This window comes from Stegostoma tigrinum, chromosome 11, assembly GCF_030684315.1.
Source record: "Stegostoma tigrinum isolate sSteTig4 chromosome 11, sSteTig4.hap1, whole genome shotgun sequence".
In the NCBI taxonomy this organism is placed as follows: Eukaryota; Metazoa; Chordata; class Chondrichthyes; order Orectolobiformes; family Stegostomatidae; genus Stegostoma; species Stegostoma tigrinum.
The window spans coordinates 83530758-83557467 of NC_081364.1; the positions used below are offsets into that span (position 1 = coordinate 83530758).

General features: G+C 44.8%; 1 long non-coding RNA gene and 1 other non-coding gene across 3 annotated transcripts; one reads left to right on the forward strand and one right to left on the reverse strand.

The window, feature by feature from the left end:
* The first annotated feature begins 1752 nt into the window (after positions 1–1752).
* On the forward strand, positions 1753–17713 carry LOC132210174 (uncharacterized). Of its 2 annotated transcripts, XR_009446411.1 has the most exons (4): positions 1753–2126; positions 5768–5809; positions 10897–10993; positions 16837–17713. It is a non-coding gene; the product is annotated as an uncharacterized LOC132210174 (long non-coding RNA). The 2 variants fall into 2 exon arrangements; XR_009446412.1 differs by lacking the exon at positions 1753–2126 and having other exon boundaries at positions 5809–5921.
* Positions 17714–20922: 3209 nt separating this feature from the next.
* On the reverse strand, positions 20923–21114 carry LOC132210289 (U2 spliceosomal RNA). Its single transcript, XR_009446516.1, has one exon. It is a non-coding gene; the product is annotated as a U2 spliceosomal RNA (small nuclear RNA).
* Positions 21115–26710: the final 5596 nt, after the last annotated feature.

Below are 26710 nucleotides of genomic sequence, written 5' to 3' on the forward strand. Positions count from 1 at the left end.
TTCAATCCAATGATCTGACATATTACACAAGGTTGTCACAAAACAATATTTGATACCAGGTACTTATTAGGACAAGTGACCCAAAACTGGCCAAAGAAGTAGGTTTCAAGGAATATCCTGAACAAACAAGGGGACTTTGAAAACCAGGGATGTTTAGGGAGTAAATTCAAGAGCTTGTGGCCTTAGGAACTGAAAACATAAAAAAGGTGGGAGTTAAAACCAGAAATCCACAGGAGGTTGGAAGTCAGGGAGAACAAATGTCTTGAAGGAAAAAGCAAAAGGACAGTAGATGCTTGAAAGTTGTAACACAAGCAGAAATTGATGTAAAACTCAGCTTATCTGGCAGTGCTTGTGGAGAGAGAGAGCAGCATTACTGTTTTGTGTCCAGTGACCCTTCTTCAGATATATCTCAGAGGGGTTTGCAGCTGGACGGACTATCAAACGAAAAAGTGGTGTGATACCAAAATTTCAAAATAAGGATATGAATTTCAAAACCTTGGTGCTTTGCCACTGAGAAAATGTTTATGTTAGTGAGCACAGAATGGCAAAACTTGAAGATGTTAAAATCGGTGAAAATAAACACATGGGCAGCAGATTTTTGGATCAGTTCAAGATTTCAGGGAAGTAGTATTAAGAAGCCGGCCGGGAGTGTGTTTGGGGAGTTAAGTCGAGAGGTAGCAAAGGAATGGATGAGAGTTTCAGCAGCAGATGACCTGAGATGCTGTTGAGGTTGAAATTGTATGTGGTCTTTGTGATAATGAGTGTGGGGGTGAGTAATGTGGTTAGAAGCTCATCTTGGGGTGAAATATTGCACCCTGACTGTGACCAGTGTGTTACCTGCCAGTTACCAGGGGCAGGGATGGAGTCAGTGGCGAGGGAGTAGAATTTTGCTCCCAGCCTGGATTGACATTTTTCATTGTCTATTTAAATGTGATCTATACCCCTTTTCAAACAAGAACGGACTTGGCAGCAGAACTAATTGGTGAACCAACTGTCAGCTTTATTGAGACAAAGTGTGGAGTTTATCTGTTATGAAGTAAACTACAGTGACAAACTCAGACAGCTACTTACAGTTGAATGTGGATTATACTGCTTAAGTCAATAACTAGGCAGTAGAGCAGTGAAACAACTTATTGGAGTTTCTGCAGCCGCGGTCTTCAAACTTTTTCTTGTGTTGGGCTTTTATCTTCTGATTCTCGTTGCTTTCCATTGCACAGACCTTTCTTGAGAATCTCTTTTCTGCTTGTTCTTTTTTGATTAACCTCCCTCTCTGCCCAATCACAGTTCATATGAACAACACTCACCCCACTTCACCACGTGGTGTTCTTCATATTCATAATTATTCTCTTTACATCTTACCTGAGGACTGCTAGACCTGTATTTATTACCCTTATTTCACCGCTATTTCTCTATTGGCTGACAGAGCGGTATCAAGAGTATCTTTAGCTTTGAGCTGCCGGAAGCCTTTTCAATCGCGACTTATTAAAAAATAACAAAAGAACTGGGATGTTGTCAATCAGGAACAAAAACAAAGTTGCTCGAAAAGCTCAGCAGGTCTGGCAGCATCTGTGAAGGTAAAAAGACAGATCCAGTTTTCAGTCTCATTCGTCTCAAAATGCAACATTGCGACGACGTTCATTTGCTTCCAACAATAACACAAAGCACTGCGCATGCTCCAGCTCACAGTGAAGTCTGGCTGATTGATGTCAGTGCGCGACCAATAGGAGTACAGGTGTATAGAGATAATGGGAACTGCAGATGCTGGAGATTCCAAGATAATAAAATGTGAGGCTGGATGAACACAGCAGGCCAAGCAGCATCTCAGGAGCACAAAAGCTGACGTTTCGGGCCTAGACCCTTCATCAGAGAGTACAGGTGTGCCGTGCATGACCGGACGGATGTCGCCCAATCGGAATGAAGGGAGGGCGGGATCAGTGAAAACCACGTGATCATCCACGAGTGCGGTGCAGAGTCGCTGAGATAACCGGAACTGCAGATGCTGGAGAATCCGAGATAACACGGTGTGCAGCTGGATGTACACAGCAGGTCAAGCAGCATCAGAGGAGCAGGAAAGCTGATGTTTCGGGCCTAGATCCTTCGCTGAGACCAAGATTTGTGCAATTGAGGTAAGAGCAGGCCACAGTAAAGAAAGCAAAACGGTAGAAAGCTGGAGGGAAGTGATATTCGTATGGGTTTGGAAGTTTTACAAACAGTTAGTGCACGTCGGAAAACACACCCATTTGAAACTCCCAGACTCACGTTTGCAGAAAACAAATCAACGCCTCAGATGGCGATAGGCCCGTGTGACCGTCACCATCTTTATTGGGGGCAGTGATCCGCTGGGCGCATGCGCGACAGCTTTGAAACTTTAAAAGGGCCGGGGGTGAAGCTGGAGGAACACAACAGGACAGGCAGCATCAGAGAAACAGGAAAACTGACGTATTCGGGCCCACACCCTTCAGAAATGGGGGAGGGGAAGGGGATGCTGAAACAAACAGGGAGAGAGTGGGAGACAAGTGGAGAGGAGACAGACAAGTTAAAGAGGTGGGGATGGAGCAGGTAAAGGTGAGTGTAGGTGGGGAGGGGATGGGTCAGTCTATGGAGGACCAACAAGTCAAAGGGGTGGGATGAGGTTAGCAAGTAGGAAATGGGGGTGTGGCTTGAGATGGGAGGAGGGGATAGGTGAGAGGAAGAGCAGGTTAGGGAGGTGGGGATGAGTAATTGTTTATTGCGAACTGAGTGTAGGTGTTCTGTAAAGTGGTCCCCAAGCCTCTGCTTGGTTTCCCTGATGTAGAGGAGGCCAGAACGGGTGCAGCGGTGCAGTATACCACATTAGCACCTGCCTACCCCATACAGATGGCCTCAAAGCCCTACGCTATTTCCTGTCCTGCAGGTCTGACCAGTTCCCCTCCACTGACCCCATTATGTGCTTCGGTGAACTCGTCCCACTGCCTACAGACAAAGGGGGTGGCCATGGGTACCTGCATGGGCCCAAGCTTTGCCTGCCTCTTTGTTGGAACAATCCCTCTTCCGTACCTCTTCCTCCAGTACATGGATGACTGTATCGGCGCTGCCTCGTGCTCCTATGAGGAGCTCGAACAGTTCGCCCACTTCACCAACACCTTCCACCCCAACGTTAAGTTCACCTGGACCATCTCTAACCACCTCTCTCACCTTCCTGGTCCTCTATTTCCATCTTGGGGAACAATCTCAAAACCGATATATATTTCAAGCCCACTGACTCCCACAGCTACCTAGAATACACCTCCTCCCACCTGTCAAGTTTGTTTTCGGAGACCCTCACGGACGTGCTGCAATAACAAGACACTGACCTGTTTAGAAAAACGCCAATCATTTTCTTACCAAGCAAGTACAAGCTGTGAAGAATCACTGTACTCAACCCGGCACACAGTGCAAAGTCTCACAAGGAGTTCTCCCCGGACAGTCCCTGCTTTTTATACTTTACAAAAGACATGATACAGAAAACGATTTCACAACCTCCAATGACATGATACATAAAACAATTACTACAACAGACAAAAACAGGATACCAAGCAATTATTACATCGACAACATAAAAGACCAGGATATAGTATCGATTGCTTGTGAAGTAGCTGCTCATAGCAGGTGGTGATTTTGAGTTGTTGTCCGGGACAGATTGTGATTTCAAGTTGCCAGTGTGTCTGGCTAGGACAAAGTCAGTGCCCTGGCCCCTTAGTCAGCGACAGAAGTTACATGCTTTAGAGGTTTCACACCTTTACAAAATTTCCCCACCTAACCCTATTTGATACAGATTGATTCTAATTTCAGTTCAGTCAGGAAACTTAAGACAGTGTCTGCATGCCGATGTGTGAGAAGATAAGGAGTTACAAAAGCTTTACACTGAATTCCTAGCTGGGCAGGAAGCTTCAGGGCAGTGTCTGCATACCGATGTGAGTAGATAAAAGACTTTACTTCTATAAATCAAAGTCTCTGTATAGGAATCAAATGCAGATGAAAGACTTTGATTTCTATACTTCTTTAAATTAATGGGATGTTATCACATTAACATCTCACACCCACCCACCGTCCTGCAAAAATGCCATCTCCTATTCCCAATTGCTTCACCTCTGCTGCATCTGCTCCCAGGATTCCACTCCCGTACATCTATGATGTCCTTGTTTTTCAAGGACCGCAACTCCACTCCCCACCTCCCCACCGGAGTGGTCAAGAACACCCTTGACCGTGTCTCCTGCATTTTTCTACAACTCCTCCCTCGCACCCTGTCCCTGCAATAACAACTGAAAAAGAATCCCCCTCATCCTCACATACCACTCCACCAATCTCCGGATCGAACACGTCATCCTCTGACACTTCCGCCATCAGCAATCCGACCTCACCATCAAAGACATTTTTCCCTCCCCACCCTTGCTTGCCTTCCGGAGAGACCAGTCTCTCCGTGACTCCCTTGTCCGCTCCACACTGCCCTCCAACCCCACTACTCCCAGCACCTTCCCCTGCAACCAAAGGAAGTGCTACACTTGCCTCCACACCTCCTATCTCTTCTACCCCCGCCCCCCCCATCCCAGGCCCCAAGAAGACTTTCTACATCGAGCAGATGTTCACCTGCACATCTGCTAATGTGGTATACTGCATCCCCTCTACCCGTTGTGGCCTCCTCTACATTGCAGAAACCAAGCGGAGGCTTGGGGACTGCTTTGCAGAACACCTACGCTCAGTTCGCAAGAAACAACTGCACCTCCCGGTCGCGAACCATTTCAACTCCCCATCCCATTCCTCAGATGACATGTCCATCCTGGGCCACCTGCAGTGCCACAATGATGCCACCCAAGGGTTGCAGGAACAGCAACACATATTCTGCCTGGGAACCCTGCAGCCCAATGGTGTCCATGTGGATTTCAGAAGCCTCAAAATCTCCCCTCCCCCCAACTGCATCCCAAAACTAGCCCAGCTTGTCCCTGCCTCCCTAACCTGTTCTTCCTCTCTCCTATCGCCTCCTCCCACCTCAAGCTGCACCCCTATTTCCTGCTTACTAACTTCATCCCACCCCCTTGACCTGTCTGTCCTGCCTGGACTGACCTATCACCTCCCTACCTCCCCACCTCTCCTCATCTTTACCTGCTCCATGCCCGCCTCTTTAACTTGTCTGTCTCCTCTCCAAATATCTTTTCTCTCCATTTTTGATCTGTCTCCCCCTCTCTCCCTATTTCGTTCAGAATCCTCTTCCCCTCCCCCATTTCTGATGAAGTGTCCAGGCCCAAAACGTCAGCTTTCCTGCTCCGAAGATGCTCCTTGGCCTGCTGTGTTCATCCAGCTCCACACCTTGTTATCTTGGATTCTCCAGCATCTGCAGTTCCTATTATCTCTTATCCAAGAGAAATGTTTGTTTCTTATGGATTTTTTTTCCCAGACTGTTGGATCATAGCAGCTCACACTGCTCTTGCTCACTTCTGTGCTCCCTGATCACCTTTGTTGGTGTCTAATCTCTTCAGTCTGTAATGATGGATAGATTTGATCTCTGTAGTATTTTACTGTAATTTCCTTGTACCTTTTTTGTAAATAAATTTTCCACTGCTGCCCACCCCCTGACCATGTGCTGCTCTCTTAGCAGATTAATTTTTGAATGGTATCTTTCACAGTCAGGAAATATTTTCCCAGAAAGAGAGTGTATTTTTCTTCCATTTCAGACCACCAAATTCTACAGCGTTTTTATCTGTGTCATTCATTTTGCACTTCTGCAACATTTACTGTGTTTCTCCTTCCACAGATACCAGCGATCGTTGCCAAAGCCCTGTTACCTGTGGAGAAGGTGATGTTTAACTTTCGTGTGCTGCTGCAGTTTGTATGATAAAGGTGCTCTCACAATGCTCCATTTGAGAAGTTACAGATCATTCATCTAGCGATACTGAAGAGCTAATGGTGTATGTCCAAATCAACAAACTATTTGTATTTTTATCATGTTTTATAATTTCACAAAAATATTATCAACAAACTTTTGACATAAGGCCATATTAGGTCAGGTGACCAAAAAGTTACCAAATCTACAGGTTTTCCTGACTCTCTCAAGGAAAGCAAACCTAAGAGGTTTATCAGGGGAATTCCAGATCACGTTTTCTGGCAACTGTAGAAACAGCCTCCAATAGTGAAGGGATGATTAAACGCATTGTTGGAGTCTGGAACTAAATGAGTTATCGAAGTCTTGAAGGTTGTTTGGTGCAGGGAGATGGGGCTCATCACAGCCAGGAATTAAATCAAGGGTGAGAATTTTAAATTGTTGCTTATAAATAGGAGCCTTTGTGGGCCAGGGAGCACAGCAGTGATGGTGAACAGGTCTTGGTACAAATGAACTTGTGTGCAGCAGAATTTTAGGTATTCTTGAGGTTGCAGGGATGTTGAATGTGGGAGGCCAACTGGCAGTGAATTTGGGTAGTTAAGCCTAGAGATAACACAGGAATAGATGAGAGGTTCAGCAGATGAGCTGATACTAAGGTGTCACTGTCAGATCACTTCCACTGAAGTGAAAATAAGTGGTTTTTGTGCAGGGCTCTGCTGTTTACCCTCACCTCACCTCAGGAATTCAGCTGTTTGTGAATTTGTGGATCAAGTCTGTAATAAGATCAGGAACCGAGTGCCCACCATGGCCCAAACTGGGTGTCACTGAGCAGGTTACTGCTGAGTAAGTGCTGCTTAATACTGCTGTGACAACACCTTCTATCACTTTACTGATGATAGAGAGTAGATTGCTTGAGGGGAAATTGGTCGGGTTCGATTTTCAATGTTTTTGTGCTGATCAGACCTGGGCAGTTTCACAAATTGTCAATAGATGCCAGCGCTGTAGCAGGACTGAAATAGTTTGGCTTGGATGCTAGCAAGCTGTAGAGCACTAGTCATCGCTACTATTGTCAGAGTGTTGCCAGGGCCCATAACCTTTGCACTGTTCATTCATTTCTTTAATATTATGTGAAATGAATCAAATTGGATGAAAACTCACATCTCTGATGTTGAGGACCTCTGGAGAAGGCTGAGATGGATCATCCAGTTGGCACTTCTGGCTGAAGATTGCTGCAGACTTGTCTTTTGCATGGATAGGTTGGGCTCCTGTGTCGGGTAAAGATGGGGATTTTTGGCATTCTTCCTCCAGTGAGTTGTTTAATTGTCCATCACCGTTCACGACTGGGTGTGGCAGAACTGCAGAGCTTGCATCTGATCTATTGGTTATGGGGTGGCTGAGCTCTAACTCTTGCTGCTTATGCTATTTGGCATGCAGATAGTCCTGTTTGGTGGTTTTACCAGGTTGGCACCTTATTTTTTAGGTATGCCTGGTGCTGCCCTTGGTGTGCCCTCCAATACTCTCCGTTTAACCAGTGTTGGTCCCCTGGATCAATGGCAATGGCTGTCTGTAGAATATGCTGGGCCATGAGGTTACAGATTGTGCTGGAGAAGGTCTGCTACTGTTGCAGTCTCTCTCAAAGCCTCATAGATATCTGGTTTTGAGCTCCTGTGTCTGTTCCAAGTCTGTCCCTTTTCGCCGAAGTTAGTGCCACCCAACGCAATGGGGGGGTATTCTCAAGTTTAAGATGAGGCTTTGTCTCCACAGGACTGTGTGTTGGTTGCTGTTAACAATCCTGTCATGGACAGATGCCTCTGCAGCTGGGAAATTGGTGATGATGAGATCAGCTATATTTTCCCCGTTTGGTGCGTCAGCACCTGCTGCAGTCCCAGCCAAGCAGCTTTGTCCTTCAGGACCCGACCAGCCTGATTGGTAATCCTCCTGCAAACTACTCCTGATGTGGACATCGAGTGTGAATAGCACTAAGTGTACTCACAGTGCTTTCTCCAAGTGCTGTTCAACATGATGGAGTTTTTTGTTTCTTAAAATTCCCTCTTGGGATGTGGAAATCGCTGGCTGGACCAGCGTTTATTACCTGGAAGGCAGTTAAGAGTCAAGCACATCACTATGGGTTTGGAGTCACATGTCATCCAGACCAGGTAAGGATGGCACATTTCCGGAAAGGGCATAAGTGAACCAGATGGGTCTTTCCTGATAATTGGCAATGGTTTCATGGTCATCATGAGAATCTTAGTTCCAGATCATTATTTAATTCATGTTTCACCATCTGCCATGGCAGGATGCGAACCCAGGTCCCCAGAATGTTACCTGGGTCTCTGGATTAATAATCTAGTGATAATACTACTGCTGATTTATCAACCAAGGGAGGATGGTACATGGTAATCAGCAGGAGCCGTGAGACTTCCAGGCGTCAGAGTCAAAGTTGAGTACTCCCAGGTCAAATAATCTGGTCAGAATAGCACTGTGCTGTCACGTCTGCTGGGACAGGGCTTCACTAAGGACAATGATAGTGGTGTGTGTCATTGTTTGCCAGGTATGTTTCCATGAGTCTGACACTGTTCCTTGACTCGTCTTTGAAGCGGCTCTCCAAATTTTGCCACTAGCCCCCAGATATTATTAAGCAGGAGTTTGGGGGGCCGATAGGGCTGATTCTGCAGTTGTCTTTCCTAGTTCCCTGGTAGATGCCAAATGGGCCACCCAGCTTCATTCCTTTGTTGAAACTTTGCAGTGATTTGCAACTGAGTGGCTTGCTGAGGTTGGCAAATTTCTTTCCCCGAAGGACATTAGATTTTTTTTTCACTCTGTCATCAGCAATTGTTGCCATGGCAACCAGTTGATTCTTCCAGTTTTTTTATTGAATTCAAATTCCACCATCTGCTGAGATAGGATTTGAACCTGGACTTCTGTTGTACATTTTAACATTCTGGATAAAAGTTAGTCATCAGTTTTGTTCACTCATTTTTAAATATCACTAACACAGGCATTGTTTCTTTGCAAAACACTGTCCATCATCCTGTCTCCTCCATCCTCTGCTCCAACAGCAAGTGAAGGAGACACATGCAGTTTCTATGTCACTAAGATTGAGACAATCCAATCAGCTGCCTCTGCTGCTTCCCTCTCTTCCACAAGCCCACCAAACCAAATTGCCTAGCATGTTGCTCCTCGTTTTAGGCTTAAACTTGCATCTTTGTCCAGTTTCATGTCAAGCCTTATCAGAGCTCATCTTAACCCTTTGCCCTATTCTCACTAAACTACAAATATTCCAACTCTTATTTCTCCTCCTCCTCCTCTTCCCCCATGCCAATTCACAGATATTGTTACTTGTTCTGTCTGTTTCTCTTTTCTGGTTATGTCCTTCTCACCCATTCTGTTTAAAACCAATGTTCGACCTCACCGTCATTGGAAAATCCCACTCCATCTCCACTCTCTCTTTCCTGTCTGAAATCCATGTAGTAAATGTCCCTCAAGGATCTATCCTTGGCCCATGCTGTTTCTCACCAACATACTTCCAGGAGGTGAGATCTTTCACATGTATTCTACAATGTTCAGATCTAACTCGTCTCCATCACTTTGCTCCACTGTTACTCAATTATAAAACTGCTTATCATGCTTCCACTACTTGATTAGCTGAAATTTCCTCCAATAACACTTTGTGATAGTAAAACACATTGCCTTCAGTTATTATTACAAATTATTTTTCCTTACTATTGTACTGAATCCATCCCTCTCATTGGGAACTGTCTGAGGCTGAACTGCACCCTTCTCAATAATGCTCTCATATCTGGTCTCAAGATGAACATCTTACCGTACATTTCAATCACAAATACCAGAAATTTAAATCTCTAAAATGCTCCTTCTCTCCACCTCTCTCCAGCTCATTCGCGACTGAAACCCCTTACCCATGTCTGTGTTGCCTTAAGCTTGACAATTCCAAAAGAGAACCCTCTCTTCTCTGCCTTATCAAGAATCTGCTCCCACGATGAGAAATATTTCCTCAGCATTTATCCTGTTAACTCCCTTGAGAATCCTCTATTTTTAATTAGAACATCTCTCATTCTTCAAAAAAATCTAGTTAGTATATTCCATACCTGTTTAGTCTTAGCTTAAAACATAATCCCTCCAAACCAATGATCATCTTAGTTCATCTTCTTTGAAATGCCTCCAGTGAAGTTATATACTTGCTCGAATAAGTGGACCAAAAAAGCTGCTCGCATTCTTCCAGATGTGGTCTTGCCAGCAAGTTGTACATTTGTCCTAAGACATGTATTCCAAACTCTTCTACTGCAAACACCTTGACATAAGGATAACATCCCATGACCCTTCCCGATTACCTGTTGCAACTGTGTGCTCGCTTCATGCTTCCTGCACAATTATTCCTGAATCCCTTTTGTGTTGCAGTTTTCCACAGTTTTTACATTTTTAAATAACACTGTTCTTTGGTCATGTCCTCAAAAAATAGCAACTTCACGTTTTCCCAAATTATACTCCATTTGCCGACTTATTGCCCATTTATCAATATCTCTCCATAAACTCTAACCCTCATGGAACTTGACTGTTATCCCTTTTTATGAGATCCTCCCTCATTCTTCTCATCTTTTTGTTGGGAGCACTGGGCAACATGACACATATGTAATTGCTGCCTTTTTAAGGGGCGTTTTTTCAAATGACTAGGAGAAGCTGACTGCCCATTTCTCAGAATCGAGACAACTTGTTCATCAAGTTGCATTGGGCCGGAAAAGCTGATGTCTCATTGTGGCAGTGCAGCAGCACAGAAGGAAAGAAAAGGAAGCAAATCCTGCTGCCTGCATCTCACTAAATCTTGGCCATTCTTTGCCTTGTGTCAAACACCTGTTGTTCTGTTCAGTGACATGAAGCCCCAATGTGGAAATTCCTAGAAACCCAAATAGAAATCCCTCGAATCAGCTGCTGACTCCCACAAGGAATAATGTGCAGCAGGAACAATGCACAGTTACCCTCGGCCAGGAGGAGGGGATGTTGTGGATTTCTACTCTGACAGTGATGGATTTTCTGAATTTGTGTTACAGGATATTACAAGTGGACTTTCAGGTAGGAAGCTCAATTGTAACACCAAACTCTGACAGAATTACTCAATTCATCAGGACCTGGATATTCCCATTGTGTGTGAGTATTGTGTTCCTGCTCATTCCCATTTGCCATGTAAAATTTCTCTCTCATTACTCCATTCTCTCAATAGATCTTTCCTACAACTTTCAATATATGTCCTGTAGTCCTTTTTTATGGCCAGTTGAGTGTACGTTTTACCATTCTAATGTTTATCTTTTGTAAACACCTCCTATCAAAGGTCCCCTCAAAATCCTTTGTTACAAGGAGATCAATCTCAGTTTCCCCAAGCACCTGATTACCGAATGACAGTTTGCTTCTTGTGTGTAAGGCACTCATCCACTTTTCACTTCCACTTACCTGCATGAGTACAGCCCCAACAATATTAAAGGAAGTTAACATCCTCCAGATGAAGCAGTGTCGGAGTGGTGTCCCATCCACCACATTCAACATTCCCCTCTACACCACTGAGGCAAAGTGGCATCACTGTGTGCCTAAGGTGAAGTCACCATTATCCTACCTGACCATAGGGCTGGTTTAACCTGAAGATTACCACACCCCAGGCAAGGGGAGAGGTTGTGAAGGAGAGTCCATCTATTGTCGATGGATATTCTCAATATGTACCAGCAATGCCTAAGTCACATGAAATTAAACTTTAAAAAAAAACCCTATCCATGCAACTAAAAACCCTCTTCGTACAAACCATTCTGTTAAATCTCCTCTCTCCCCTATCAGGGACCCTCCCATCCTTCACAGTGTGTGGGGGATCTTTGGTTTGCACAGACTCAGCTCGTCTCTGTTCCTGTCTGTGATGTCATCATGCTGTGACAATGGCACTGAGCCTCACTGTCTGTGAGGGTGGTAGGCACCGAGATCCTCATAGCGTTTAAGGCATATTTAGATGCACACTTGTGATGCCAACACAGACAAGTGTATGGGCCAAGTGCTGGAAAATTAGATTAGAATAGTTAGGGTGTGGTTTTTAACCAGCCCAGGCTGTATGGGCCACAAAGCCTTTTTCTGTACTGTAGACCTCCGAGACTCTTCACATAGGAAGATGCCCAGCAATATTTCAAGTTATTTCAGAAAATGAGATATTAGACTAAATGACTGACTGATTGGTCAGTGTTTTCGGGAGAAAAGTGAGGTATAGAGGTAAAGCGGTTGACTTCAATTCTGGGGCCTGAAGCCCAGGAAATTGAAAGTGCCGCCATCATGTGGATGAATAAAAATAAGGATTGTATTAGAGGAAAGAAATATCGTTCTTGTGTCACTGATCTGTGAGGCTGGATGATATGAGAGACAGGAAGGGTTCTGAGACTGGAGAAGACTACAAAAATAGAGAAAAGTGAGCTTGGAGGAGATTACAGAAATGGGGAAGATTGTGAGGCTGGAGGAGACCAGACAGAGGGAGTTTGTGACGGTAAAGACAATTAGAGAGCTAAAGAAGTTTGTGGGCTGGAGCAGATGACAGATAAGGTGGTCTGTGAGACTGGAGGAATCTAGATAGATGGTGTGAGTTGAGGCTGGAGGGGGATTCCAACGATAGGCAGGTCATGAGGCTGGAGAGGGATTCCACAGATGTGAAGGGTGTTGAGACTCGAGAATGATGCCTGCAACAATGCAGGTAGTGAGGCTTGAGGGCATGATCTGGAGGGTGGTGAGGTCTGAGGTATGATTCCTGCAGTAGGGAGGGTAGTGAGGCTCCAGGGTGGATTATCATCATAACAGCACAGTGGTGTACTTCCAGGAGATGGAGTGCAGCAGTAATAGAAAGTACCACTTTCTCCAAATCGAATAAAAGTGGAAATCAATATTAGCCTGTGCAGCAAAGGCCACATCCCATAAGTCAATTAAAATTGATGGGTAAAATAGTATCAGAGATAATGGGAACTGCAGATGCTGGAGATTCCAAGATAATAAAATGTGAGGCTGGATGAACACAGCAGGCCAAGCAGCATCTCAGGAGCACAAAAGCTGACGTTTCGGGCCTAGACCCTTCATCAGAGAGCTCTCTGATGAAGGGTCTAGGCCCGAAACGTCAGCTTTTGTGCTCCTGAGATGCTGCTTGGCCTGCTGTGTTCATCCAGCCTCACATTTTATTATCTTAAAATTGATGGGTCTCTGGTTTGGAGAGAGTGAACAGAAGCTCGGGTAATTCTCCATGGAGAACCGTGGAGTACAACATTCAGATAATTGGCAAAAAATGCAGGGTGAAAATGTGAAGAGTGTTTGACTCAGCAAGTTCCCAGGATCTGGAACAGTCTGAATGGCAGCTGGATGCAGATTTAGCAGTTATTCTCAAAAAAGAGTTGGGATTTAACTTTTCAAGGAATGATGGGCAAATGGTGGGGGAATTGTTTCAGTTTTGCAGCACCTCCCAGAGTGAGAGTAAAGCCTTTGACACGATTCCACATGGTAGACTGATGCATAAAGTTGGATCACATGTGATTCAGGAAGAGCTTGCTAATTGGAAGCGGAATTGGCTCAGTTGGAGGAGAGACGGTGGTGCTGGAGGATTTTTCAGAGTGGAGTTCTGTGACCAGCATGTTCCACAGCATTTGGCACAGGGTCCACTTTTGTTTCTCATTTATATTAATGATTTGGATGAGAATTTAAGGGACAAGATTAGTAAGTTTGCAGATGATACTAGAATTAGTGGTATGAAATGTTGGTATAGTGGTCAGTGAAGGTTATCGAAGATGACAGCAAGATCTTGATCAATTATGTCAATGGGTTGAGGAGTGGAGGATCAAGTTCAATTTGAATAAATGTGAGACATTGTATTTTGGTGAAATGAACAGGGTAGGACTTGCACAATTGATGGTTGCACCCAGGGTAGTGTTGTGGAACAGAGAAATGCTGAGATTCAAGTGCATAATTCTTTGAAGTTTATGTAGACAAGTAGACAGAGTGATTAATAAGTTGTTTAGCTCACTTGCTTTCATTGCTCAGACCTTAGAGTCTCAGAGTTGGGATGTTATGTTGAGGTTGTACAGGACATTGTTTTGGCTTCATTTGAGGTATTGTGTGCAGCTCTGGTCGCCCTGTTACAGGAAGGACATTATTATTAAACTGGAGACAATTCAGAATAGACTTGCTGGGATGTTGCCAGGAATGGAGGGCTTGATTATCAAATAGATGGCCAAAGCTGGCACTTTTCTCACTGCAGCATAATGGGTTAACGAGTGGCCTTGGAGGTTCATAAAATCATGAGGGCACAGATTATGCAAATAGCAAGGGTTTATTCACAAGGTTGGCTGATTTCAAGACAAGCGGACATGTGTGTAAGGTGAGAGGAGAAAGACATATTTAAAAAGACATGAGGGAAACTTTTATTTTTACGGAGTTGTCCATGTGTGGAACAAACTTTCAGAGGAAGTGGCAGATACAGGTACAGCCACGTTGTTTAAAAGACATTTGAATTAGGACATAGACAAGAGAGGTTTAGAGGAGTATATGCCAGATGCAGGCAGATGTGATCAGTTTAAAATAAAACTTATTTATTTAATATACATTTCAAAATTCTAAATTGGAGTAAGGCCAACTTTGACATTGTTGGGCAAGAACTTGCAAAAGATGATCCAGAGAGGTAATATGCAGGTCAAGGAATGCTTGGAACGTGGGAGGTCTTCAAAACTAAAATAAGGAGAGCCCAGACACAATATGTTCCTGTTCATGTGAAGGGCAAGGCTGGTAAATGTAGGGGATACTGGCTGACTGGAGAAATTGAGGCTGTGGTCAAGAAAAAGGCGGCAGCACATGTCGGGTATTGACAGCAGGAATTAGGTCAATCCCTCGAAGTACAAGGGCAGTAGGAGTATACTTGAGAAATCAGGACGGCAAAAAGGAGACATGAGCTATCTTTGGCAAATCAAGTTAAGGGGAGTCCCAAGAGATTCTGAAACTTCATTTGGGACAAAAAAGCAACTAGGGAGAAAATAGGGCCCCTTTAAAGATCAACAAGGCTGTCTGTGTGGAACTGCAGGCTGAGATCGTGAATGAGTATTTCGCATTAGTATTTACTGCAGAGAAGGATATGGAAGTGAGAGAGCTTGGAAACATTAAATAGTGAGTCGTGAGAAGTGTCTATATTACAGAGATCTAGGTGCCGGATGTCTTAAAATGCATAAAGGTGGATAGGTTCCTGGCACCTGATCAGGTGTTACCCACAAACTCTGGGAGAAGCTGGGGAAGTAATTGCTGGCCCCTTGCTGAGGTATTTGTATCACTGACACTAGTGAAGTGCCAGAAGGCCGGGTGGCTAATGTGGTGTCATTCTTTAAGGAAAAGCCATGGGACCATCGACCGTTGAGCCTGATGTCAGTGGTGGGTAAGTTGCTGGTGGGGATTCTGAGGGACAGGATTTGCATGTGTTTAGAGAAGCAAAGACTGATTAGGGGTAGTCAACATAGCTTTGTGAGTAGGAAATCTTGTCTCACTAACTTGATTGAGTTTTTTGAAGAAGTGACAAAGAAGATTGAAGAAGGCAAAGCAGTGGACATTGTCTATTATGGACTTCAGCAAGGCATTCACCAAAGCTCCACATGACGGATTGGTTAGCAAGATTAGATCAAATGGAACCCAGGGAGAGTTAGCTATTTGAAACAAAATTGGCTTGAAGGTAGGAGACAAGATCATGGTCAGCTGGGGGAGAGTAGATTCAGTCTAGATGACTATGAACAGCAGTGTGCTGCAAGGATCGGTGCTGGGTCCACTGCTTTTTTTTAATCATTGATGCAAATCATGCGGAATGAATATTGGAGGAATGGTTAGTAAGTTTGCAGATGACACTAAAATTGTTGTTGTAGTAGACAGCAAAGGCGTTTACTTTCCAAGCACAATGGGAACATAATCACATGGGTTGATGTGCCAAGGCGTGATAGAAATAAGTTTAGTTCAGATAAATGTGAGCGATTTGCATTATGGTAATGCAAATCAGCGCAGGACTTAAACAGTTAATGATGAGGCCCTGGGGACTGTTATGCAACACGGACTCCTTGGGGTGCATGTGCACAGTTCCTTGAAGGTGGATTGCAGGTACAGAAGGTAGTGAAGATGATATTTGCTATGCTTGCATTTATAGGTCAGTGCGTTGAGCGTAGGAGTTGGGAGGTCAATGTTATAGGCTGAACAAGGCATTGATTATGCTGCTTTTGGAATACTGTGTTCAGTTCTGGTCTCCCTGCTATAGGAATGATGCTGTTAAACTTGGCAGGGTGCAGAAAAGATTTACAAGGATGTTGCAAGAGGTGGAATTTTGAGCTGTAGGGAGAAGTTGAATATGCTGGGTCTATTTTCCCTGGAGCATTGAAGGCTGAGGGGAGACCTTATTAGAGGTTGTTAAAATTATGGTGGGCGTAGGGTGAATGGCCAAGATTGTTTTCCCAGGTTAGGGGAGACTAGAGCTAATAACATTGGCTTAAGCTGAGAGGGAAAGTCTTAAAAGGGAACCAAAAGAACTGCAGATGCCTTAAATCTGGAAAAAAAAACAAATTTGCTGGAAAAGCCTAGCAGGTTTGGCAGCATCTGTGGAGGAGAGAAGAGTTTTGGGTTCTGAGGAAGGGTCACCGGTCCTGAAATGTTAACTTTTTTTCCTCCTTAACAGATGCTACAGGCCTGCTGAGCTTTTCCAGCGAATTTGTTTTTTTTTTAAAAGGGAAAGTGGGTGGCGCCTGTGTAGAATGAGCTGCCAGAGGAACTGGTGGAAGCTGGTACAGTTATCCATCCAGATACCTTTTAAATGTTGTATGTGAATAGGAAGGGTGTAGCAGAATATAGGTCAAATGCTTGCAAATGGGATTAGATTAATTTGGGATATCTAGTCAGCGTGGACAACTGGGACCAAAGGGATTGTTTTGTGCTGTAGAATGCTGATGAAGCATTTTTTGTTTTCATTTCAGATTTCCACAATTTTACTTCTGCACTATTCTTCGTCTTTCAGAGGGATCGAAAGGTTGAGTTACAGATCTATACAATGACTGTCCTTCCTCGCTGGCTCCCCCACCTCTCTCTTTTGGTAGTTTTATGCAAACACTGACTGGATCCCTTACCTGGAGGATATTTATGAATGAATTTGTTCTAATGGTGATCCAGCATTTTCCCCAAGTATCGCTCCACACATGCCCAGAGAATTTCTCAGTTTCACAATCTGTGTCCTTCTGGTTTCTTACTCGCTACACTTAACTTTCTGTTTGAAAGTATAGTCTGCAGTTGGAGAATTTAAACAGGTCCACATCCAGGTCTGACGGTCACTTTGTTTATCACAACCCAATTATCTCAGGATTTTGAACATTGAAGGAAAACGCAGCACTCACATTGGGGAGAAATGCACATGGTGTGTGTGTTGAAGAGTCTGTGAAGATTCATCTGAAATGTCCGAACACCAGTGCAGTGACACTGGGAGACAGTGTGGAAATGTGCAGATTGCAGGAAGGAATTTCTTCATCCATCCCAGCTAGAAACTGACCACCAGAGTCACACTGGAGAGAGACCATTGACGTGTTCTGCATGAGGGAAAGGCTTTGCTGATTCGAATTCCCCGCTGATACACCAGCGAGTTCACTCTGGGGAGAGACCTTTCATGAGCTCTGAGTGTGGGAAGGGATTCATTGTCATCCAAACTGTTAACACACCAGCGAGTTCACAGACAACCACAGTTGAAGAACTTTGCTGTCACTCTCACTATCAAATGAACCATGGTTTTGGGCTGTTTGTACAGATGTTACCGATCCCTGCTCAATTAAAGGTGCTGGTATTGTGAATAAAATGTCACACTAACAGTTGTGTAAGGTAGAGCTTGGAAATAGTCACGTTGTCACAACACGTCGACACATTCGCACTGACTAAAGACTATCCACCTGCACGATATGTGAAAAGGGACTTGCTGGTTCATCAGGACTGGTTAACTACCAGCAAATTTCTGAATAAGTTGATTGGTTTGAATATAGCTAACAGTAGAATCAAAAATATCATCAGTGATAATGGGAACTGCAGATGCTGGAGAATCCAAGACAACGAAGTGTGGAGCTGGATGAACGCAGCAGGCCAAGCAGCATCTCGGGAGCATAAAAGCTGACTTTTCGGGCCTAGAGAAGGGTCAAGGCCTGAAACGTCAGCTTTTGTGCTCCTGAGATGCTGCTTGACCTGTTGTGTTCATCCAGCTCCACACATTGTTATAGTAGATTCAAAAACCATGTGTTTTGGGCTTGTTGCTGGAGATCATAGAATCCCTCCAGTGTGGGAGCAGACCATTTAGCCCATCATGTCCGCACTGACCTGTCAAAGAGTGTCTTACCCAGACACTGTCTGCGTGAGTTTCCTCCAGATGCTCTGGTTTCCTCCCACTGTCCAAAACTGTGCAAATTATGTAGATTGACTATGCTAAATTGCCCATAGTATCTTGTGTGCAAAATGCAGGCATAGGGTAGGGTGTGAGACTGGGTGGGATGCTCTTTGCAGGGTTGATATTGACTGAATGGCCATCTTCCACACTGTGTAGGAATTCTGTGATGATCTCGATGGCCCTTTATTTGTTGGATAGGTCTGCACACCTTTACAATGACGGATTCTGTTGCTCTCCACAGACATTTGTTTATTGGAAACAATGTAATCTTTCATTTTGTGGATAAAAATCAAAGGAAAGTTTTAAATCCAAACATAGGATTGGGCTGAGTCATGTCCTATAATCCCTGATTGCATTTTCCCAGTCGGCTATGAAGCCTGGTGTCCGCTGTGACTCTGCCTGGGGGCATTGCAGTCTCTTCAGCTCTTTACCTGGTGTCCATAGCAGCGATGGATCTCATGATGGAAACATAAACCAAGACATTGTATGATTTCTAGTACATATTTTCTATTTAGTCTTCTGGCCTTCACTTCCCTAGAGGCTGAGATACTGTTCTGGGGACCTAGGTGTGAATCCATCTGGAAATAAGAATTTGATGATGACTGTGAATCCATTGTCTTTGTTGGAAAAAACCCATCTGTTCACCAACGGCCTTCAGGGAAGGAAACTGCCATTCCTATCCAGTGATGTGATCATCCCATGAATGAATTTTTTTTAAAAAATGTAAAAAAAACACCTGCAAATACGTTTAACTCTGTCTGAATTTATTTGACAGCTGATGGTTCAAACTGCTTGATGGTCACTTTCTCTTTTGATCAAGTTGTGGCCATTTCGTGGTTGAAACCATAGTAATTCTCGTACAAATAGTGCATGCTCTGACATGCCACTTATGAACCAGACATCCACGTTGACCATATCCTGAGGCTGTGTACCATGAAAGCGAAATTTTTCACCATGTTATCTACTTCTGCTGCTGTTTCAGGGAGCTATGGACTTGAACCTCCCAAACTCCCGAAAACCTTGAGCATTTCATCAAACTGACTTCCAATGGCAGGAATGGACAGGGTCAGTTTGGATTGATGAACATAATTCAGGCTCAACAAGTCTATTGTAGCATTTTGAGAATGTAATTAGTAGTGAGTGTGGCCACCTCTCTGTACTGTAGTGATACAGATTCCCTGATCCTGATTGCCCCAATGGCTGACTGACACTGTCAAAGTCCCTGGGCTGATATCAAATGATTCCTTGGACATGCTGTGTCAGGATCCCCTGACTGAATCCTGTCTCCCTTGCCCTGACTGAGAACTGTTTCCCTGAGACTTGTAGACGTGACCATTTGGTTGAAAAAAATGCATTAGTTGCCACAGCTGCTGACCAGCCCTTGACTGAGTGCTGGTAATAACGATGCTAAGCTGCCTGACTTATGCCTGTGATAAGCAACCAGGCAAGACAGGAGCACTGTGGGACATTAGGTTCTAGTTGAGACATCAAAGTGCAAAAATGCCAGGGAAAGGCAGAGATATTGTGCCAGGCCCTGAGCAGAACATGCCTCAGGTGCTGAAAAGCATGTAGAGTTCTGACAGCAACAATGTACTTTGTGGGCAGGCAATTCTGCATCTTGACGTAGCATTTTTATTTCACTCTGGCTCATTTTGCTAGATCTGCAAATATCTATTGGTCTGGCTAATGTGAGAAATGGCTTTCGGCGTAATATGCCACTGACTTGGTCATTCACAGTTGTGCCCCACATCAGTGAGTCAGTAATCTGATTAAACTCACAGGCCTCGACTTGCGAAAAATAAAGCAGCCACATGCACATCTGTTTGATTGGTTGCTTTTGCACTCAAATGAAAAATGTGCATTGTATACACCATATCCTTTCCTGGCTCACAGTGTTCCCAAAATCTCTCATTCAATACATCCAAGTCATCATCATCAATTTCAAAATTAGAGAATACTTCGATAGCATTTTTTTCTGAAATGCTATTTGTAATGAGGTAGTGTTGGCAGGTGATTTTCTTTTACTTCTGATGCCATGTATGAATATTCAGGGATGGTGTTGGTGGGAAGGTGCAGCGTGTACCAGGGATGAGGCAATAATATTCAGAGCAAGTGCTGAACATGCAGAAAAGGAGAGATTAACGTTTACCTTGGAACAAGCATATTTAGAAAAAGTTGGGTGAAAGTACTGAGAGAAAGCATTTTAGTGGCACGGTGGCTCAGGGGTTAGCACTGCTGCCTCACAGCACTCGGACCCGGGTTCGATTCCAGCCTTGGGCGACTGCCTGTGTAGAGTTTGCACATTCTCCCCATGTCTGTGTGAGTTTACTCCCACAGTCCAAAGATGTGCAGGTTAGGTGGATTGGCTGTGCTAAATTGCCTGTTGTATTCAGGGAGGGGTACATTAGGAGGGTTATAGATCTGGCTGGGATGCTGTGAGGTTTGGTGTGGACTTGTTGGGCTGAAGGGCCTGTTTCCACACTGTAGGAATTCCATGATTATGGTTCCAGAGCATAGAGCATTGAGCATATCCCAGCATATCAAGGATAGTAGGAACTTCAAATGCTGGAGAATCTGAGATAACAAGGTGTTTAGACCTAGGATTTTTCAAGTTTTGATCAGTCTGCTTTTAAAATTGGTTTAATAAGACTTCATCATTCCTGGGAACACTGCAATACCACAATAATGCATGGAGAAAGTTCGTATTCCAACTCCCTGCTCCAAAAATCAGTTTAATATAGGGTCCTTAGGCAAAGGACATATCAGATATTAAAGCTGATAGGGACAAATGCTTTTTCTGTGGTGTTGTCTTCACACCAAAACCACTAAAAGCAAGGCCATGTTTCCACACATGAGATAGCCACCAACTGTGAACACTTGGTATAATAAACACTTGATCCTATTTTCCACCAGCCTGACTGTGTGCAAAGACTTGCAAATCACTGCTGACAGTTTTTACTGTTGTTCCCAAACTCCTGGGTTTCTTAACCAGGGCAAAGAAGTCAGTTTGCACCAGTGCTTTTTCATCACTTTTCTAGAAAACATCTTCGTAGTGAATGTAGATCATCGAAAATGTACCAATCAGATGAGGTAGGGCAGAGCTGACGTCACCAACAAGCCTCATCAACCAGCTCCATGACTAGCAGCGGGTCAGTGAGATTGTAGCAACAATCGGCAGAGAACGGCACGCTCAGAGAATGTCCCAGCACAGAGGAAGGTGCTTCAGCCTGTCACTCTCTGCATCAGCTGTCTGTACGGGTAACTTCACCAGTCCTTCCCAATGCCCTGTAAATCTCTCATCATTCAACTCTCTCCTGAGGGCCATGAATAATTCTGCTTCCAGCGCCCTCTCAGGCAGTGCACAGCCCGCAGGAACCACTCGCTGAAGATGGTGGGTCCACCTCCCTTGATAAATGTGACTCTTTGTTACAAAAAAAAGGCGAATCACTATCCCCTCCCTCCAAATCCATCCCACCCCGTCTGTTTCTTTGGAATGTGTAACTGCCTGCAGTGTCAATGTGCCTGCAGTTGCTAAAAGGGTCTGATTTTTGTGCCATTCTATTCTGTGCACTAAGCAAACTGAACTGTTAGCAATGCATAAAAATGCCTGCCTCTTCCCAAATCAAATCAAATACTTGAAACAAATTCTAATTCTGATCAAGTAATATCCCTGTCAGGAAGTACTGGGTCACAGTTACAAACAGAATTTCTTAGACTAATCCATCTGACCTGGAATATATGAACTCTGGTCCCCAAACCACTCCAACATCCCTAACGTCACTCCCCGCCCTTCATGGAAATGAGCAGCGTGATGCTGCTGGATATTAAGTTCAGTACATTGAAAAGTCACAAATGGTTTGGCTTCGACTCCAAACATTCCAATTACAATCTGGTAATTTAGAATTGCAAATTAAGATCCAAGAGCTGCAGAGATATAAAGGATGGAAACAGACTGATTGCTGCAACTTGTCTATTCGAACCAGATATCCTAAGTTATTTTAGTCCCATTTGCCAACATTTGGCCCCTATCCCTCTGTCCCCTTCCTATTCATTTACCAATCCTGATGCTGTTTAAGAGCTGGGATTGTACCACCTCCTCCATACATGCAGCATTCTCTACATGTAAAACTGTCCCTCAGGTCCCTTTTAAACCTTTCGCCTGTCAACTTAAACCATGCTCTCAGGTTTGGATTCCTTTCCTTGAGAAAAAGATATTGACAATTCACCCCATCCAAGCCCCTCATGATTTTATAAACCTCTGTAAGGTCACGCCTCAGCCTATGACGTTACAGGGAATCAGCTCCGGCCTATTCAGCCACCTCTTCCTGTCGCTCAAACTATTCAATCCAAGCACCACTCTTGTAAATGTTTTTTTTTTCCTGAAACCTTTCAGTTAAACAATTTTCCTGTAGCAGGGATATTATAACTGAATGCAGTATTCAAAAAGTGGCAATGTTCTGTACACCTGCATTATAACGTCCAAACTCCGATACTCAATACATTGATCAATAACAGCAAGCATGCCAAATGCCTTCTTCACCACCCTGTCTAACTGTGGCTCCGCTTTCAAGGAATTTTGCATCCGCACCCCAATGTCTCTGTTTGGTGACACTCCCCAAGGCCTTACCATTAACTTGTAAGTCCTGCCCTAGTTTGCCTTACCAAATTGCATCACATCACATTTATCTGAACTCTATCTGTCACTCATAGGCCCATCTGATCAAGGTCCCGTTGTACTCTGAGATAACATTCTTCACTATCCACAACAACATGAATTTTGGGGCCATCGGCAAACTTACTAACCATCCCTCCTATGCTTCCATCTAAATCATTTATATAAAGTTATGGCTAAGCAGTGTCCCAGCACTGATTCTTGTGACATACCACAGGTCACAAGTCTCCAGTCTGAAATATAATACTCCGCCATCACTCTGTGCCTCCTGCCTTCAAGCCAGTCTTGGATCCAAACCATTAGCTTCCACTGGATTCCATGTGATCTAACCAGTCTACCATGAGGAACCTTTTCAAACACCTTTCCAAAGTGCATCCAAACAATTTTTACCCGCTCTGTCTTCACCAACCTTCTTTGTCACCTCTGCAAAATCCTCATGTAAGTGGGACATGATTTACATCACACCAACACCAGAGTCAGATGACTGGGAACAGTATGTGAAGCAAAATGTGTACATGAGATAACAAAATGTGGAGCTGGATGAATACAGCAGGCCAAACAGCCCACAGCCTCCACAGCCAGCAGCCCCAGAGGAGACAGCCACGCTGAGCCCTGCCGAATTTTCACCATCCCCCAGACCTCCCACTGACTGAGGTCAAACGGTTAGTCCTCAGTAAGGGGCTCACCTTTGTCCTCATTCACCCACACATCCACGAATGACAGTCACGTTAGGACATTGAGCAGTTTTTCTGCCACCTTTGCCTCTCCAGCTATCTTCTCCTCAATCCATCTTTGATCCGCCTCTCCCTCACTCCCTATTTATATCAGAACCCTCTCCCCATTCCGCTTTTCTGATGAAGGGTCCAAGCCCGAAACGTCAGCTTTTGTGCTCCTAAGATGTTGCTTCGCCTGCTGTGTTCATCCAGCTCCACACTTTGTTATCTCGGATTCTCCAGCATCTGCAGTTCCTATTATCTCTGATACAAAATGTGTACATGACTGGTTGAAAATAATGAAATAATTTCATTGTCTTCAACTTTAAAATCAAATGCTGGAGTCTGCAGCTCAAAAGATATCAGAGCCACTGGGATCAGAGGAAACCCACAGTTCATGAAATGCCCAGGATTCAGGGTGATGTCACTGAGCAATTGCCCGTGTGTGATAACATCACCCACTTGAACACAGAGCATTCGGGTCTGCACAAACAGGTGGTGTGCACCAAGGAAGTGAGGGTCTGTGGAGTGATTGAAAGGAGATTGATCAGAATGATTCAGGAACTGAGGGATATTAATTGTAAGGTCAGGTTGGTGAAACTGAAGATGTTCTGCACAAAGCGAAGGAGACTGATGATCTTTGACAAAGATGTCTCGTTCTATGATACTCCCAAACATCCCAGATGTCCTCTTTTTTCAAAAACCGCAACTTCCCCTCCACAGTGATCAAAAATACCCTCGACCATGTCTCCCGCATTTCCCGCAACTCATCCCTCACACCCCCTATTCGCAATAATAACCAAAATTGAATACCCATTATCCTTACATACCACATGACCAACCTCCAAATCCAACGCATCTTCGTCTGACATTTCTGCCATCTGCAATCCGACCCCACCACCAAAGACCGAAGCAAGTGCCATGCCTGCCCCTATATCTCCCCCTTCACCCCCATCCCAGGCCCGAGGAAGACTTTTCACATCAAACAGATGTTCACCTGCACATCTGTCAATGTTATACACTGTATCCGCTGTTCCCGTTGTGGCCTCCTCTACATTGAGGAAACTATACGGAGGCTTGGGGACCGCTTTGTGGAACACCTATCCTCTGTTCGCAGCAAACAACTACACCTCCCAGTTGCGAACCATTTCAATTTCCAACCCCCCCAACTCCTCGGATGGCATGTCCATCCTGGGCCTCCTGCATTGCCACAATGATGCCACCCGAAAGATGCAGGAACAGCATCTCATATTTCGCTTGGGAACCCTGCAGCCCAAGGGTATCAATGTGGATTTCACAAGCTTCAAAATCTCCCTTCCCTCGACCACATGCCAAAACCAGCCCAGCTAGTCTCTGCCTCCCTAACCATTCCTCCCTTCTCAAGCCCCACCCCCATCCCCTATCCACTATCCTCACGCAACACCCTCCCAACCTATCCATCCTCCCTGGACTGACCTATCTCCCCTTAACTCCACACCTACAGTCACCTTCACTGGTTTGAACCCCAACTCTTTGACCTGTCTGTCTCCTTTCACCCTATCTTCTCCTTTATCCATCTTCTATCCGCCTCCCTGTCTCCCTATTTATTTCAGAATCCCTTTCCTCTCACCCATTTTTGAATAAGGGTCCCGACCTGAAACGTCAAAATTTCCTGCTCCCCTGAATCTGCTTGGCCTGCTGTGTTCATCCAGCTTCACACCGTGTTATCTCGGATGCTTGGAGACTGCTTTGTGGAGCACCTACACTACCCACTCACCGACCAACCCCCACGCCCTCTTCCCACCTACACTAACCTCACCTCTACTAGTCTCATTCCTGCCTCCTCGACCTGTCCGTCTTCCCTCCCACTACTCGCCCCTCCCTCCTCACTGACCAACCCCCGTCAAATCTCCCTACCTGCCTCACCTTTACTGGCTTTATCCCCAACTCCTTGACCTGTCCATCCTCTCTCCACCTATCTGCTCCACTATCTACCTTCTGTCACTGCCTCCCCCTCTCTCTATTTCAGAGCTCTGTTCTCCTACTTCTTTTCTGAAGGAGGGTTCAGACCTGAAACATCAGCTTTCCTGCTCCTCTGATGCTGCCTGGCCTGCTGTGTTCATCCAACTCCACAGCTTGTTATCTCAGCCTTCAGCATCAGCAGTTCCTTTTGCCCCCGTCACCATTCATGACTGGTTGTAGCAGGATAGTTGCAATCCTTCCACTCTGTCTGTAATGCGTTAGTTCTGCTGTTTGTAATGCAAGCAGTTGAATGCAGTAGCAATAATGGGTTGGCATCAGTTTCAGGTACGCATGGTTCTGACCCCGGCATGTTTGCCTGCACTCGTCACTGAACCATTGATCAGCTTCATGGGAATCATAGACTGAGGGATTATCCGGGACAAAGAGTCACAGATTCTGGTGGAATACAATTCTGCTTCTGCTGCTGCTGCTGTGGTTTCCATCACGACATGGATGCCCATTTTTGAGCTGCAATAAGTGCAATGTAATGTTCCCCAGTTCAGACTGAGTCCCCATTGCCCTTGTACGCAGTGACCTACTCTATTTTCTGATGTGGTAACACTTACATTTTAATATTCTCATTCTACTGACAGTCTCTCCATGGTGTCACATCTCCAACTTGTCACATTGCTCAAAACCCTTTAACATATTCATCTGAACCTTTTCCTTTCCAGTAAGGACATCTTTGGGTGGCACAGTGGCTCAGTGGTTAACACTGCTGCCTCACAGCCCCTGTGATGTCGGCTCAATTCTACCCTCAGATGACTGTGTGGAGTTTGCATGTTCTCCCGTGTTTGTGTGGGTTTCCTCCAGGTGGTCCACTTTCCACCCACAGACCTAAGCTGTGCAGGCTCAGTGAATTGCCCATGCTAAAGTGCCCATTGTGTGGATTAGGTGAGTAATAGGGGGCTGGATCTGGATGGCATGCTGTGAGGGTCGGTGTGGATTTGTTAGGCTGGAGGGCTTGTTTCCACACTGTAGGAAGGTTTTTAAAGTGAATGTTTCTCACCCTGACCATGATTAAGAGCTCTGTACTGTCAGTGAGG